Raw genomic sequence first — 15,011 nt, 5'->3', positions numbered from 1 at the left:
TGTTCACAATTTCTCTTTGAACATTCTTTATTTATTTCTTCTGTTCACAATTTCTCCCAATTTCTCTCAAATTGTGCCAAAATTGCGTTCACAACTGCGAGGATCATTCTTCATTTGATTTCATCGCTCCGCAGTTCTTATGTGATTGATTTCATATACATCCATCACGTTCATCTCTTTCACGGGAAAATATGAACACATAATAGACCAACTCCCAACATCAGTGGCTTCTTAGCTCAGTTGGTTAGAGCATCACACCGGTATCAAACCCTTTAAAGTCCTGAATTTTTTTTCAGACTTCTTACGCAATTGCATAAATTATGTTCCACTGCGTGGAAATTCTTCATTTGATTTCATTTCCGCAGTTCTTTTATGATTTATTTCATATACATCTATCACAATAAGAATTGTTTTGGACTGTTTTTGGCGGCGTCGGTCCGCCAGCTCCTGTGTCTTCTCATTTCCTATTTTGAGAAATTCTCCACTTAAATCTAATGTTTGAAAATGAGTTCTATTTGCATGAGCGGGAATTACCAATTTGGATACTCATGGATATTCAATATCCATGAGTAAAAGTGGATTTCGGTTGCCTTTGTTAAAGTCCATTCTTTAATGAATACTTTGAATGTTTATCCCATATCAACGAATGGAGCTCTTCCAAAGCCAGGAATGGCAACCTAATTGTTACGGCCTCGATTTAAATAAAGCCGTCTTTCACGTCGACCTGGATTTCTTCAAAGTCCTGAAAAACAAAAGAGAAATATTCTGCGGTATTCACGGCGCCGTTCACTGGTCTACAGACTGACAATAAAGAATTAGCGGTGATCCTAATTCCAACTCCTTATAATTAGCTTGCTGTGTTTCGTTGTAAAACACGCAGTCAGAGGCTAGGAAACGAATGGGTAGAAAGATAGTTGAGTGTTTTTTCCTACTTCTCGAATTGAATTCTTGGAATAAATTTCTATTTGTTAAACCCGTCGTTTTAAGTCGTGGGGACACCTTGCGCTCATTGTTTAGTAGGCGCCCGTTGGTCAGGATCGACTATGGGTAGTTCCGTCCAGGCCGTCATCTCGGCGAATAGACCTTATTCACGATACCCGCCATCTTTGCACACGCTAAAGGACTGATGCGAAAAAACCAATGTCAAGTGGTTTCTCAGGGGGCAAACAAATGATAAAAGCTGCCAAAACAAGAAATCGCCGTTGAGTTTGTTTATTTGTCTGCTTGAAAATTTGGTATGGATAAGAGCGCGTTTTTTGAAAGGTATAGATTAACCTGAATGGTCTCTTGAAAAGTCTCCCTTTCATGAGTGGCTGTTGGAAAAGAGGAAAATAGATAAAACAAGGAACTCGGATGAGGATAAAGGACTCGAGTTTAGCACGATTCTGCTGCTTTGTCCACGGGTCCTAACTACGTGTAATCATCTCAGGGGGGGACTTGAGGAATTTTTGGGCGGGTTGTACCGTCGGGACCTTGGAACCCTCAGCCTATACCAGAGCTAGTTCAGCTGAATTTTTTACCCTATACGAAAGTAAACTCTCCCAAATCCCCCCCAATTCCTGATTTCTCTAGTCTGGACTAAGATCTTCAACTAATTGATCAGTTTTCTAGAGAATAGACCCAAACTCTCTGATTTATATACCCTAGCTATCCCAGAGTAAACTGCTTAAAAAACATATACCCTTCACAGCGGTGCATACCTATATAGCCCATATTACAGTATTCCCCCCCGGGGCAACTCCTCTGTCTCAGTCATGCAAAGTATAACTATTTGGCTGTGATTCTATTTAGGGTAAGAATAACATCATATCGGTATTCCAACACGTTTATTGAAGTTTTATACTGACTCGAATATTTTCCACCTGGTACAGTGTAATTATACTAGTCATAATCAATACCATTTCCTCGTTGCCCGTCAGCAATGACTTTAAAAAGGGTGCTGACACTTTATTTACGTTTCTGACAAACAACATAGTGCTTTGCATCACAAATGTGATTATTCCATTTTCCTTTTCTGTCGTTGAAGTTGTCAACGTACATATAAGCACAGTGTTCGTCAGCGGGATAGTTTGGTTCGCCTGGAGCCCATGCGGAAAACGTGTCAGCCACAGAGGTGCCGTCAACCCAGTGAAAATCATTGTTCATCTCAGCATACATTCCAAGCCAAGTTTCACCCCGATCCTCTGTCAGCTTTAAAAAGAAAGTGTTTTCTTCGGTTGATCTGATGACAGGCAGGTCAGCTCCCAATTTTTTACACTCGTTTCGAGCATCAATGGCTTTCTGGAGATCTGGAATGGCTCGATAGCAATTGGATCCCTCTTCAACCCAGTCCGGTGGGCAGCCTGTAACAGAAAAGGACCTAATTAAAATTATGGGTTACTACATTACACCTTGCCAAAATGGCTGCTAGTCTCATAGTCTGCTACACAGCCGTTTTTAGTGTCGTCACGCAACGCTCCTCCCCACAAACGGCTGCAGGAGCGTTGCGTGACGACACCAAAAACGGCTGTGCTGAGACTCGGCTATGTCTCACGGCAGTTCGTTGAACTTAATCACATTCGGAGCACACGCAGCACGAAGCCTCCCTTCATCTGCATACCGCTCCCGAAAACATTCTCCAAGTTATATCTTTGCAACAACACTGAACAATAACAACAACAAACACACTAAAAGGAAAACAATATTGAGCATCTTAGCAGTAATCTTTATAGTGACAGTTGGCCTGATAATTGGTTAATACCCAATATTTGACAGTAGATAATAGTGATATTGACCGTACCGGGGCAGCAGCATTTGTTGGTTTGCACTGCACAACTGTACTGACTGGAGCAATCATTAGTTCCAAGTGGACAGGGGTCATTTATGTAGTAGCAGGTACGACCGTTACCGTCACAAGGAGGCTCTGAAAAATGAATTCACATGTTAGAAAACTTAACCGTGGTTTTGGTTGTCTTACAGGGGCGAGAGCCAGCTTTTCGTCTATTTGTGGGCCTGGCTGACTTTCATTTCCAGTTCTCTGGGCTGGATACGCCCCTGTACTACAAGAAGCAGTTGTTGTTTGTTTGCTAAACTATGCTGAAGAAATGTCCTAGATTACGCGTTAGGTTCCAAATGCTGCAAAATAAAACTGTTGGACATTTATCCGTGGCTTACAGTTTACCTTTAAGGGTTTATGGCAAGTTATACGGCGGTCAAGAATTTTCATGGATTAGACTCTCCGTTGAACTAAAGTAAACAACGACAAGCCGGTTTGGGGATGGAAGTATCATCTTTTGCAAGTTTTCATTTAAGCTATAACTACATTTATGTTATCAGAGGACCTCCAGTTATTTAACACGGGGTCAAAACAAGATCTAGACCTCAAGCTCACAATACAAACGTTTTTCGAGATGATTAAGTAAGCCCTTTGCTTCGTATTTTTTTTAACAACAGTTGTTTTCTCCGTAATTTTTACACTTACCGCTTCCCTGAGCCCGCGTGGCAGCAAAGATAATGCCAACGAGTAAAATGGCGTTTAACGCAGACATCGTCCAGGAAAAACTAAAACTGAAAAGAAATATAATTGGATACTGAAGTTAGACAACTAAACTTAAAAAGCGTTTGTTTACTTTGCTCCTGCTGCAGTGAGCAGCTCACTTAAAGACAGGAATTGCCAGGTAGGAACAATTTAAAGTTACAGGAACTATTTCAGAGCTACGTTTTGCTTTGAAATTCCTTCAGTTCATGCCTGGATGTTTTTTCAAAAACATTTCAAACAGACTCAGAAGTCTAAGAAGACCAAGACCAAGACCAAGACAAGATATTGTCAAATAAAACTCAAAAGAATTATACTCACTAATTAGGAAAGCTCCGCTCCAGAATTTGCCAAATGTGATCTATGAATTTTATGTTGGAAGTTTGGCTAGCTGGGTATTTAAAGGACGCCATCGGAGATAAAACAATTAAAATATTTTTTTTCATGCAAAGGTATTTGCCATTTCCATGAATAATCTTCGGCAGTACTGGCCGCCTATTGTAATTGTATATGTGAAAAAGAGTAATAGCTAAAGTGCATTGTTTTCTAAACGCAAGGATTACATAACCGGATTAAATTATGCCAGGTAATATACAAAGTTATTTCCCGGCTGAATTGTATGTGCAAAGTTGGACGCCTTTTCTGAGTCGAAAAAGCGTGAAAGAAAGCAAGTTTCCCTTTCACGCGAGGATTACATAACCCGATTCAGGTCTTTGCTAGATTTTAAAAAAGCAACGTGATTTGAATGGGGATGACAAAAACAACCTTTCAGGCCTAAGCCAAACGCAGAACTTTTCATAGAGCGGTTTTCACTTGACTGTCGTAAAACCAAAACCAAAGTAAATACACTAGCCAACCAAAGGGCGTAGTAAAACCAAAACCAAAACCAAAACCAATCCCTTTCGACAGTCAAGTGAAAACCGCTCTAAGACGAACCAAACATAGTAAGTTAAGTTCATGAAAAGTTCGACGTCTAGCCCACTTAAGTTTCGTCTGACGTGTCTGAATGGGCCTGGATAACACGTTGATGAGGCATATTAGCCTTGCTCGGGAAAAAAATTATGACATATACAGTTAATATAAAATTGCTTTTAGGTGAGATTCAGTTTATGAGTTTGTTCGACGTGTCCTAAGTTTGACGTCTGACCCAACAGACGATCTTAACTTAGGCCTGTTTCAAACGTCGTGCTACTGCCGTGCCGTACTCAATTGATCGAATTAACTTCGCCTTTAGCACGGCAGTAGCGCGACGTTTGAAACCAAGTCGTGCTACTGCCATGTTGAACGGCGCAAGCCTTGCCGTGCTACACGGCAGCAGCTCGACTTGGTTTCAAACGTCGTGCTACCGCCGTGCCGAACTCAATTCAAAAATTACAAATGCATTAGAATGCATTTAAAAGTTTGCTGAACCGTTTCTTTATTATTGAATTTTGTTTTCGGCAACAGCTGTTCTATTATATTGTATTAAATTCGACGTCTGAAATCAAGTCGTGCTAGGGTCGTGCTGCAGTCGAGCTACCGTCGAGCCAGCTTAGCACGGCAGTAGCACGACGTTTGAAACAGGCCTTAGTCTAAAGGCTTCTATTTGTTTGCCCTTCACCATTTCGGATTTTATGCCACTAATCACTGACCATGGTCTTGCTTCTTGATATGATTTATTGAGTCTACATGACTGACATAAAAACTGAGCCGTTTTATCAAACGGGATGTAGGGGCAAGTATGATTGTGTGGATTTTCTCAGGGCAGTGTCGAACAAACGCTGTTTTTTCGCGGGTATTATTGTGCAATGGGGAGCTTAAGCAACGACGACGCCTACGGCGTCGAAAACGTCGGCTTATTCCATCTTGTTCAATTTCGGTCGAATGTTGGCAATTTTCTTCTGGAGTTGAATTCTAAAAGCTATATCGAAGTTCGGAAAAGAAAAAGAAAGTCGCTGTTTTGTGTTCACGTCCTCCAGAAAAAGTTAAATTAGGTTTTTTCACGTCGTAGTCGTGCAGTAACGGCAAAGAAATGTACAAAAAAGCGTGATGTACGTGCAAAGTCTGTTTCAGTGCCAAGCTAAACCTATTGTTTTTTTCGTTAACGTCGCCGTACTCGTTGCTTAAGTTAAGCTGCCTAATAAGGCCCAATCCACGTATCCGTTTTTTTTTTTTAATACTGCCCGAGCATTCCCGTCACTTTTATATGGAAGTGCCCCCCGGTAGCCTGTGTACAGACACTCCCCCCCCTTATCTTTTTGAGGGGAGGTGGCGTCTGTATACAGTACAGACTACTCCGGGGCGGGATAGTGGTGCAATTGGTAAGACTGGTAAATTTCGTCCCGGAATCGCGTGTAGTTAATGTACAAAAACATCAAAACACTTCCTGAAACTGGTATCAACGATAGCTTTGAAGAAATGGGACCCGAATTTTCGTTTGGAATATTTTGTCCGGAAAAAGAGGACGTAAAATCTAGATAAATCGATAAACGAAACAAGTGTGTCATCGATTTCTACCGATTGATTGATACAATCGATATCAATCAAATCTGATTTACCGATTTTTATCGTTTTTTTCGATTGATAAATAGATACCGATTTTTAGCGATTGACTACTCCTAGGCTACGTGTAGCCGCACCCTCCCCCCGACAAAGGAAAAACGGAGACCCGTAGGCTAGGTTTCGTTTACGCATTAGGCCATGAAGCTGTTAAACTACTACACACAAGCCAAACACTTACACAGCTGGACAACATTGCGCATTAGCAGACCATTATTTGTAGGAACTCTTTTAAGGCACTCTTTTTACAGGCACTCTTGAAGGCAATCTCGTCCCCAGAGCCTATTTCCGTCAAAAGGATCGCGGCCTCTGGAAACGAGAGATTTGTAGGCAGTTATTGTATTATTGCCGATCACGTGGAGGGCTTTCGGCCAATCAAAAGGAAGAACACTTTGCATCGAATGATAATGGTCGAGGAAGAAGGGGAAGGGTTGATGGCTTGAAGTTTACCTCTTGTCCACGCCGTTCGTGGATAGTTTGGTTCAAAATGTCGCTAAGGACGTCGAGCAACAAAGTGTAGCTGGTAAGAGAGCTCAAGATAGGCTTATTTTGTGAAGTTTTTCGTTGACTCGAGGCGCGTTTCGTTTATTCTTCGCAAGATAAAAATGTATTGCTCTGAGTTGTGTAATCGTCTTTAATTTCAGTCGCGAATTTTGAGGTTCCGAATGGCGCGGCTGTGAAGGCAGGAAGTTTATGTGCAGGTAAGAAATATATTTTATTCATACGCTTACATAGTATGTGTACATTTTCGCCGTATGGTTAAAAAGGAAGCATGTTTGTCGCAGAGGGAAAATAATTCGAACGTTTTGCCCACGGAAAAGGAACACGCAACGACGGCATAAAAACACTTTTTAGGCTACCTCGAGTACAGCACGTGGTCCTTGGTCCGGACGAAAAAGACGTAAATGAGTTTTCCTTATCTTAGAAGAAGAGTAGTGAGCTAAAATTTTGGCCTGTAAGTTGTGGCAAACCGACATCTTCTAAGCTTTGCCGAAAATCCTTCATCATGGAAAATGCTGCTTCGTTTGAAGGCCACTAGCCAGTGGTTTCTTAATTGGTCCGGCCACTTTGTAAGCCGACATACAAACTGTACACAAAAAAAGAAATGTTCCATGCACCATCTGATCTAAATTCCTGTACATTTTCTGTAGGCATCATTTAAACTTCAAAAGCAAAATGAGTTTTTTTGTGTAAAGAACAACAGTTTCATCGCCAGAAATCTCGAACCAAGTCTTTCGTGTCAATTACGTGAAGATGTTTTCTTTATTGTTTTAAGCCCCTTTCAAATCCGGCCTTGTACGGGCTCATTATCACCGGTGCATGACATTTGCAGACTGCAGACTGCATCTTGGAAATGAGGCCAACTTGACTACTTTCTCACTTTCACACGATGTTATATTTTTGATGGTGTCACCTTTATTAGGAAGATTTTTGGTGTCTTTTAATTTTCAATCTGTAATCTGTGGTCTGCAGTCTGCAGTCTGCGGTCTGCAGTCTGCAAATGTCATACACCGCATTATCACGATGCACATACACGACCGTGTTTACAGTCAAAAAGTGGCGGCTAAACGAAAATACTGTCAGTTGTTCTGAAATGTGTTCAAAATGCAAGAAATTAGGTTTTGCATGAAATTTGGATGATTCTTCATGGAGATATTGCAAAGTGAATATCAGGAAATTTAGCCGTGGAGTCCATACTGAAATTTACGGTGTTTTCAAAGTTAAAAACGGAAAGAAATTTTAATTGGGAAGGGCAAAATGTAACTGGACCCGAAAGTCAGCATCTTCAACTCCCTGACGAACTTAGACGCAAACTGGAACACTAACTGGGCTCTGTTTAGTGTTTTATTGCTGACAGCCATACATAATCCTTTACAGTCAGATTCATTTAGTTAAACAAAAATACTAATAGAATTGATAGGGTGTCGGCAAATACAGATACCTTTAGGACAGTTTTTTTCAATTTTTGATCTTTCCGTAATGAAAATTGCCTTGATATTTTCTAAGTGTCTGAAAGTGTCACCTCTCACTGCGCATGTCAATTCAAAATGTCTAGCGATGTGGTTGTGTGGCGTGCAGTTACGATGCAACAGCTGTGAATCCCCACTATTTTTAATGAATTCAATCAAAGTTTAGAGAAAAAGAAAAGTATATCGTTGCTTGCTTACGTCCTTAAGAAAAACTTCCCATAAGGAAATATTATGTCTTATTCATGCAGTGATGGCAGAGAAATTTGACCAAAAAGCGTGCGTCATCTTACGCGTGCAGAGTAATTGGTTGTTAAAACCCATTGCTTGAACTTTTTGACTTTGCTATAAGCTTCCCTATGAAACCAATCAGGCAGTGATAAGCTTCTTTCATATTGCCTTCTATATCATAGAGCCAATAATTACTGTATTTATTTGAATTAGCACCCAACCGCGAATAAGTGCCCGTCCTAAAGGCAGAAAAAGTTAATAAGCACCCAGCCTCGAATAACGATTTGTTCTTACACTCTAACGTTAGTCTTACCTAAAGCCCACATGTTCATTTGTTCTGATTTTGTTGCTGCAGAATGGCTTGTTTCTTTAGGTGTATGAACCTAGAATTGCAATTACATATAAAAGCAGGATTCTGAGCGATTTTACAAATGAAACCCTGCACGTCACTAAATTTAGCTCGATTAATCATGGCTTAAGTCCCTCATGAAAAGTTCCTTAGAATGAGCGACTATCAAACTTCTTCAAACCAAAGTTGGAAACTGAGAGTTTGTGTTGTTTTTTACAACAATGCACCACAAAGCAAAGCTGTCACAGTGAATAACAAAAGAAAAATCTTTTCCTTCCTGTCGCTTCTGAGCTGACGCAGACGCTCATTAGTGCTGACACGTATACTCATCCCAGCTGACACATCTATTGCGTCAGTTTCGCGTCTGCAATATCTGCTTAATTCTGGCCTGCACTGTAGAAATTTTTAGCCTTCCCTAAACTGTAGAAAAAATAATACTTCTAGGCAATTTTTGCTTCTCCAAACTGATATTTACAGAGAACAGTTGTTGGCTGCCCCTGATATAAGTTTAATATTATGCACTGTTGTTGGTAAACTGACAACCTCGCTTATGCCAAGGTGATGAGTTTCAATATGCAAATTACAGTGGAACCCTGCCTTACAGCCACCTTGGTAATACGGTCACCTCATTATAACCGCCACTTTTTTCGGCCCAGTGAAATGGCAAAACTATTCTTATAAAAAAATGTGATAATGCGATCACTCTTTAATATGGCCAACGGCTACATGTTAAAATTTCAAAGAGGAGAATCTCTTATAATTTGTATGGGTAATAGCATGATTTGTGGTGATATTTGGCATAAATACCATGAGTGATATTTTGAAATTGTTAAATGTAAAGGCGAGTGAAATTTGAGACAATGTTTCACAAGTGGTATTTATCCCAAATATCACGTACAAATCATGCTATTATTTGCTTATACTACTACCCACAAAAGGTTTGTAATTTTCACATGTAGGTATTTCAAATTAAGCTGAAATACCACTGCTCTAAGCCAATCAAATTGCAGAAATTTCCCATGCAGTAGTATAACACCCTGTTAATACAGCCACTTGTTTGTAATTTAGAAAATGAAAATACCTGTGACATGTCAATTTCATTGGCCTAGTTCTCTTAGCCTGTTTCTTGTACTGTTTTTAGACTACAATGCTCATAAGTGCACTTCTTGCTATTTTATAGCCAAATTTTACAAATTTTATGCGCCAAAGGGAAATTTTAAGTAGTTTTTTTCTTTTCAGTTACTGTATTTGCGATATCTACATTCCGGTTGTTTATTAATGAGAACAGTCTGTTGTTCAAGAAATGCAAATTCACTGTATAGTGTATTTGTTATTACGGCCCTCAAGTCGTGAAATTTGAGCCTGCTGCGATATTAATGTGGCCGTTTTTTGAATTGGTAACCATATTAACAGGGTTCCCCTGTAGTTAAAAACTCATTGGTGTAATTTGACAGCCTCACAAAGTAAAAGTTGTAGAAAATTCCTAGGACTTTGCTTAATAGTTTTGAACGACTTGCGTCCCCTTTTGCTTATATATTGAAGACAAAATAAATTTGTATTGCTCCTTCTTGTATGTTACATCAAATAGACAAATTTTCTGGCGAAATTACTATTGTTTATTAAAAATTTTAAAGTTTATTATATGTGTAAATGTTCCTTGTTTTTATCAGCAGGGATGGCGAGTGGAAGTCATGGTCTTTGAACTTTTTGCGGAGTTTGTTTTTTTGCATTATGCATAACTTTCCACTACAATGTTTTGGTTTAACAATGTTATTGGCTATTTTCTCTGTGCACTGGAGTCAAGTAGAAAATTAATGGTAAGATATTTTTACTTGTTATTGTATATTTTCGTACTGTCAGTACTGCTCAAAGTAAGTTACCACCCTCTTGTCTCGCGAGACGAGTGTCTTGCCTCGAGTCTTGTCTTGAGAGACAAGAGACTGGTCTTGCTAGAGTCTTGTCTTACAAGATGGGTAAAAAAATGCAAGCAGTTGATGTGACGAATTTAAAGGAAGTGATGCTTGGATCTGAAGTATGAATATGCTTAACACTACTTTGGACGAAATCAATGGTAAACGAAATAAACATTTAGTTTTAGACCAAAGAATGAGCTTGCTACTTACAATCCCGAAATCTTTTTGAGAAAACGTTTAAATTACATTTTTTTTATTCTATAATTACGGAACAGAAATTTCTCATAATATATTATATTATTGTAACCCCTTGTTTAACCTTTTGTAGCAAGGCTGCCTTGGCGGCATTTAGCTAAGATTTCCGCAAAAAATGTTTAGTCATTTCATTTTAATGCCACTTGTATTTGAATTACAATCACGCCTCGAATTTGTCCCTTAAATCATTTGCTCACACTTTATGGCTGAGTAATCTCAATGTTCTAAAGTAGCAAATCAGAACCCAGGCGGTCAATGGATTAACCAATCAGTTTCTGTTGTTATGAGCAGTGTCGTGCATTTTTCCTAGTAGTGATTATTAGTGCAACTCTCAATACATTGCATCACTAACTCAGAGACTTGTATCGTTGAGTTTTTTTTGACAGTGGCGTTTTTTGCTGTTTGCTCTAGTAAATATAGGACAAAATAATTATTCAAATACAATGTATATCTATCAAAAACAGACAATACATTTTAATGCATACCTGCCAATTCCCACATCATTACTTCACTTCAAACATCTGAGAGTTTTCACACTGTTTTCTTAGAAAGATTTTACGATTGTAAGTACAAGCACATTCTTCATTCTCTAAATGTCTATTTTTGTTTTAATACCATAAAATAAAAATTACATCTTTTATTCACACTTCAGTCATGGCCGAGTAATCTCAATGTTCTAAAGAAGCATCACAACCCATGCAATTGGTAGATTAACCAATCACAGTTTCTGTTGTCATGAGCAGTATCGTGAGCTTTCCTGGTAATAATTAGTGCCATTTTCAATACATCGTATCATTCAGAGTTTAGAAGGAGAGGAAAATCTTTGACACATCTTTACCCATTAAGCCAGTAAGTTTAGGAACTGTTAGACTGGAGTATTGATGTGCTCATAAAATTTCATTGCATTGCAGTAACAAGTATTTATGCAGTCAGAAGTAAGAGTTAGGGACTTTTATTTTGTTGCCTATTTGTAAATCACTTGATACAGTACGTGTCTCCATGCGACCATGTAATATCCTCTATAATTATATCTATTGAAAACAGACAATACGCGCATACATGTCTGTGCATTTATCATTACTCAAGTTCTCCCACTACATTACACATTAATGTAAAGAACATACTGTTCTTTTAACTAAACTACTTGTCTGACACAACTTCATGATTATTTTCTGACAATTTAATTTGGTGTTGGGCCATCTCTTACAGATCTAGAGCAGACTTTACCTGCAGTGTAAGAAAGAGAGCTCATTAATAATGATTTCATTTTATTAGGGAATTATTTTCCTGGGGTCAATTTAATGAAACTTCTACAAATGTGACCAATATTTTATCTGAAAACAAGCCAGGACATTAAGTTTGTCTTAAGTGCAGTTTAAATTTGTTGTTTCAGGCAGGGGAAATTTTCAAGTTTACAAATTCATTTTTCACCATTATCTTTATTACCAACAAGTCTTACACTATCGAAAAATAGCAATAGCTAATCGTTGGATTGACAGTCCATGCAGAAAAAAATGGAATTGTCATTCTAGAAAAACCCCATTGAGCTCCATAATTGATGTCGGAATGTGTACTGGTCACATGAGAAATTTATTTATTTCAAAATAGTTTACATGATTATAAATGATGAATAAATTATCACAATTTTAAAATTTGACTCTTTAGATAGACAAATGTAGTGAGATAACAATTGAATTAAATAGAACAAAGGATAAAGAAGGGGAAAGACTATTTGGTCATGTACATGTAACCACAATGCGCAATTAACACAAAACATTTAGAAATATAAAACAATAACAACAACCTAAAATCATTAAAATTATGATTATCACTAAATATGGTAAATTCAAGGTGACAAACATCTTGCGTAAGGTTCAATACAATAATATTATTGTAATCTCTCTCTTAAAAAAAAGCAATCTCTCTAATGGGTCAGTTGGCTTAAGTAAAAATAGCTTAATCTTTGCAAGGATTGTTCACTTTGTTGGTTGAAATTGATGGCTGCTGCTTAGGAAAAGAGCCTGTCTTCTACAAAGCTGACAGACACTCTGGTTCATTTTGTGGCAACTTGATGACCTGCAACAAGCCATAGATCATCAGTCCTACGTTTGTACAAAACTTTTTGTTGCTCTTTCTATTTATTGCATCCTTAAACAGCCATTAAATACTAGACTGATGTATTATCGCTGCCCGGTTGTCACCCCCTTAACTCTTTTGGTTTATTATAGACTTTGAAAAACAAAATTATAGATTTGAGAAGCATAATGAATAAGAAGAACTTAATGAATGATATGATAGTGGCTGGCAAATAAAAAGGTGTCACTTTTGTCAATCCTGAATGCCTGGGTATGGTTGTTTTGTGGATCCACAGCGTGGAGTATGGCTTAAAACATACCACTATTCATTTAAACATGTTGCAGTTTTGCTTGGTGCAAATGAAAAAAATGTATTTTGGATTTCAATTACCTTATCCAACCACGTGCAAACCGGAATATAGCCCATTTGTCCTGTATCTGGTTATGTTGTTGGCTGCCCATTTGAGGTCTCGGTATGTGATGCTGTTGTCTTTATCCTTTCATCATGAGGCCAAATTGCAAGACAAGTGATCTGCTTTAGTGTCTGGGGACAAGTTGTGACCAGTTTGAAAGGAAAGGTTTAATTGTTGGTGTTAAACAAAAGCTAATAATACGCGAAACTAACGATACATCCGAGATACTGGAATAATTGAATCATAACGTTCGCTTACAATTTCCTGGCTTGGGTCTCTCAGTATTCCTTTCTTGGGTCGTCCTTTCCTTTCTGAGTGTTTCTTCGACGCACAAGCGCCTGCTTCTACTTGAATGGTCTGTAAGGAGGTTTAGAAAGTGCCAGATCGTCTTCGGGTCAACGCCCGAACAAGGTGCGGCTTAAACGCGCTGGTTCTTCTCTGCTGGGAGTTAAAACGGTGGGCTAACTTGTGGTACCCGCGGCACTCCTGCTTCGTACAGATGTTCTGTAAGCCTGTGGATAATCAGGACTAATGGCAGGCTGTTAGGTCGACGAAGATCAATGTCATAATAATGAACAACATGACGCATTGACCTCTAATGATCAAAATCTCACTTAAAGAAATAATTAAATTGTTGTTTTACTTGAATGGTCTTGAAGTTACTGTATGTGAGGACTGTGCAGTAAGTCAAGACAACATAATATCATGATTAAGCAATCATAAAATCAAATGTAAGTGTGGTGTTTCAAATCGCTAATTAAGGGATAACAAATTTCCTTGAATGTCTGCAGCCGGAGATTAACCCTATTTAAATGGTGACACGGAATTGTAACCTCCATTGGCCAAGCTCATTTTGCTGTCCGTTACGCTAATACTTTAAAAAAAATAGAGGTAAAAAAAGTTGAGCAATCATCCCATTTTGAACTCAGCTCCGGAATGTTTTTCATTTATGAAGTTTTGGTGCGTCAATTTCTTAACACTAGTGGAAGAGGAAGTAAGGAGGCTCACAAAAGGAAGGAAGTGAAATCCCACTCATGCACCGTTTGTCTTAGCAAAAATCAAACCATCTTAAAGGTAACAAATACAGTTGCTTTGTTAAAAATATTGATGTTTCCTGTGTATGAATTACGGCAACTCTAAAGGGCTTTGCTTTTAACTTGCTTACGCTTTTGGTCAAGGTCCATCTCAGTCGTTCAAAATTTTGCCTGATAAATTCAAGCCCAAGTACTTTTGCAGCAGCTAGACGTCTAGCAGTGAAATAACATGAGCAACATTTTAGGGAGATTATAATTTTGCTCATGTTCATGAGGCATTACTAGATTAAGTAGCGATATGTATATATATATATTTTTTTGGTTTTGTGTTAAACAAAAGCTAATAATACGCGAAACTAACGATACATCCGAGATACTGGAATAATTGAATCATAATGTTCGCTTACAATTTCCTGGCTTGGGTCTTTCAGTATTCCTTTCTTGGGTCGTCCTTTCCTTTCTGTGTTTCTTCGACGCACAAGCGCCTGCTTCTACTTGAATGGTCTGTAAGGAGGTTTAGAAAGTGCAAGATCGTCTTCGGGTCAACGCCCGAACAAGGTGCGGCTTAAAACAGTCAACGCCCGAACAAGGTGCGGCTTAAACGTGCTGGTTCTTCTCTGCTGGGAGTTAAAACGGTGGGCTTACTTGTGGTACCCGCGGCACTCCTGCTTCGTACAGATGTTCTTTAAGCCTGTGGATAATCAGGACTAATGGCAGGCTGT

At 38.7% G+C, this 15,011-nt stretch overlaps 1 long non-coding RNA gene across 2 annotated transcripts in view; it reads left to right on the top strand.

Moving 5' to 3' along the window:
- Positions 1-6,477: 6,477 nt before the first annotated feature.
- Positions 6,478-15,011, top strand: part of LOC140950552 (uncharacterized) — a 25,693-nt gene continuing 17,159 nt past the window's right edge. The window contains exons 1-3 of one of the 2 annotated variants that reach the window (XR_012167198.1): positions 6,478-6,575; positions 6,697-6,753; positions 10,273-10,416. This is a non-coding gene — a long non-coding RNA (uncharacterized lncRNA). Of the gene's footprint in view, positions 6,576-6,696; positions 6,754-10,269; positions 10,417-15,011 lie in introns of both variants that reach the window. The other variant, XR_012167197.1, reaches the window with a different exon arrangement.

Source organism: Porites lutea, chromosome 10 (assembly GCF_958299795.1).
Source record: "Porites lutea chromosome 10, jaPorLute2.1, whole genome shotgun sequence".
Classification (NCBI taxonomy): Eukaryota; Metazoa; Cnidaria; class Anthozoa; order Scleractinia; family Poritidae; genus Porites; species Porites lutea.
The sequence above is the reverse complement of the archived record's forward strand: the minus strand, read 5'-3'. Positions and strand labels throughout refer to the sequence as shown.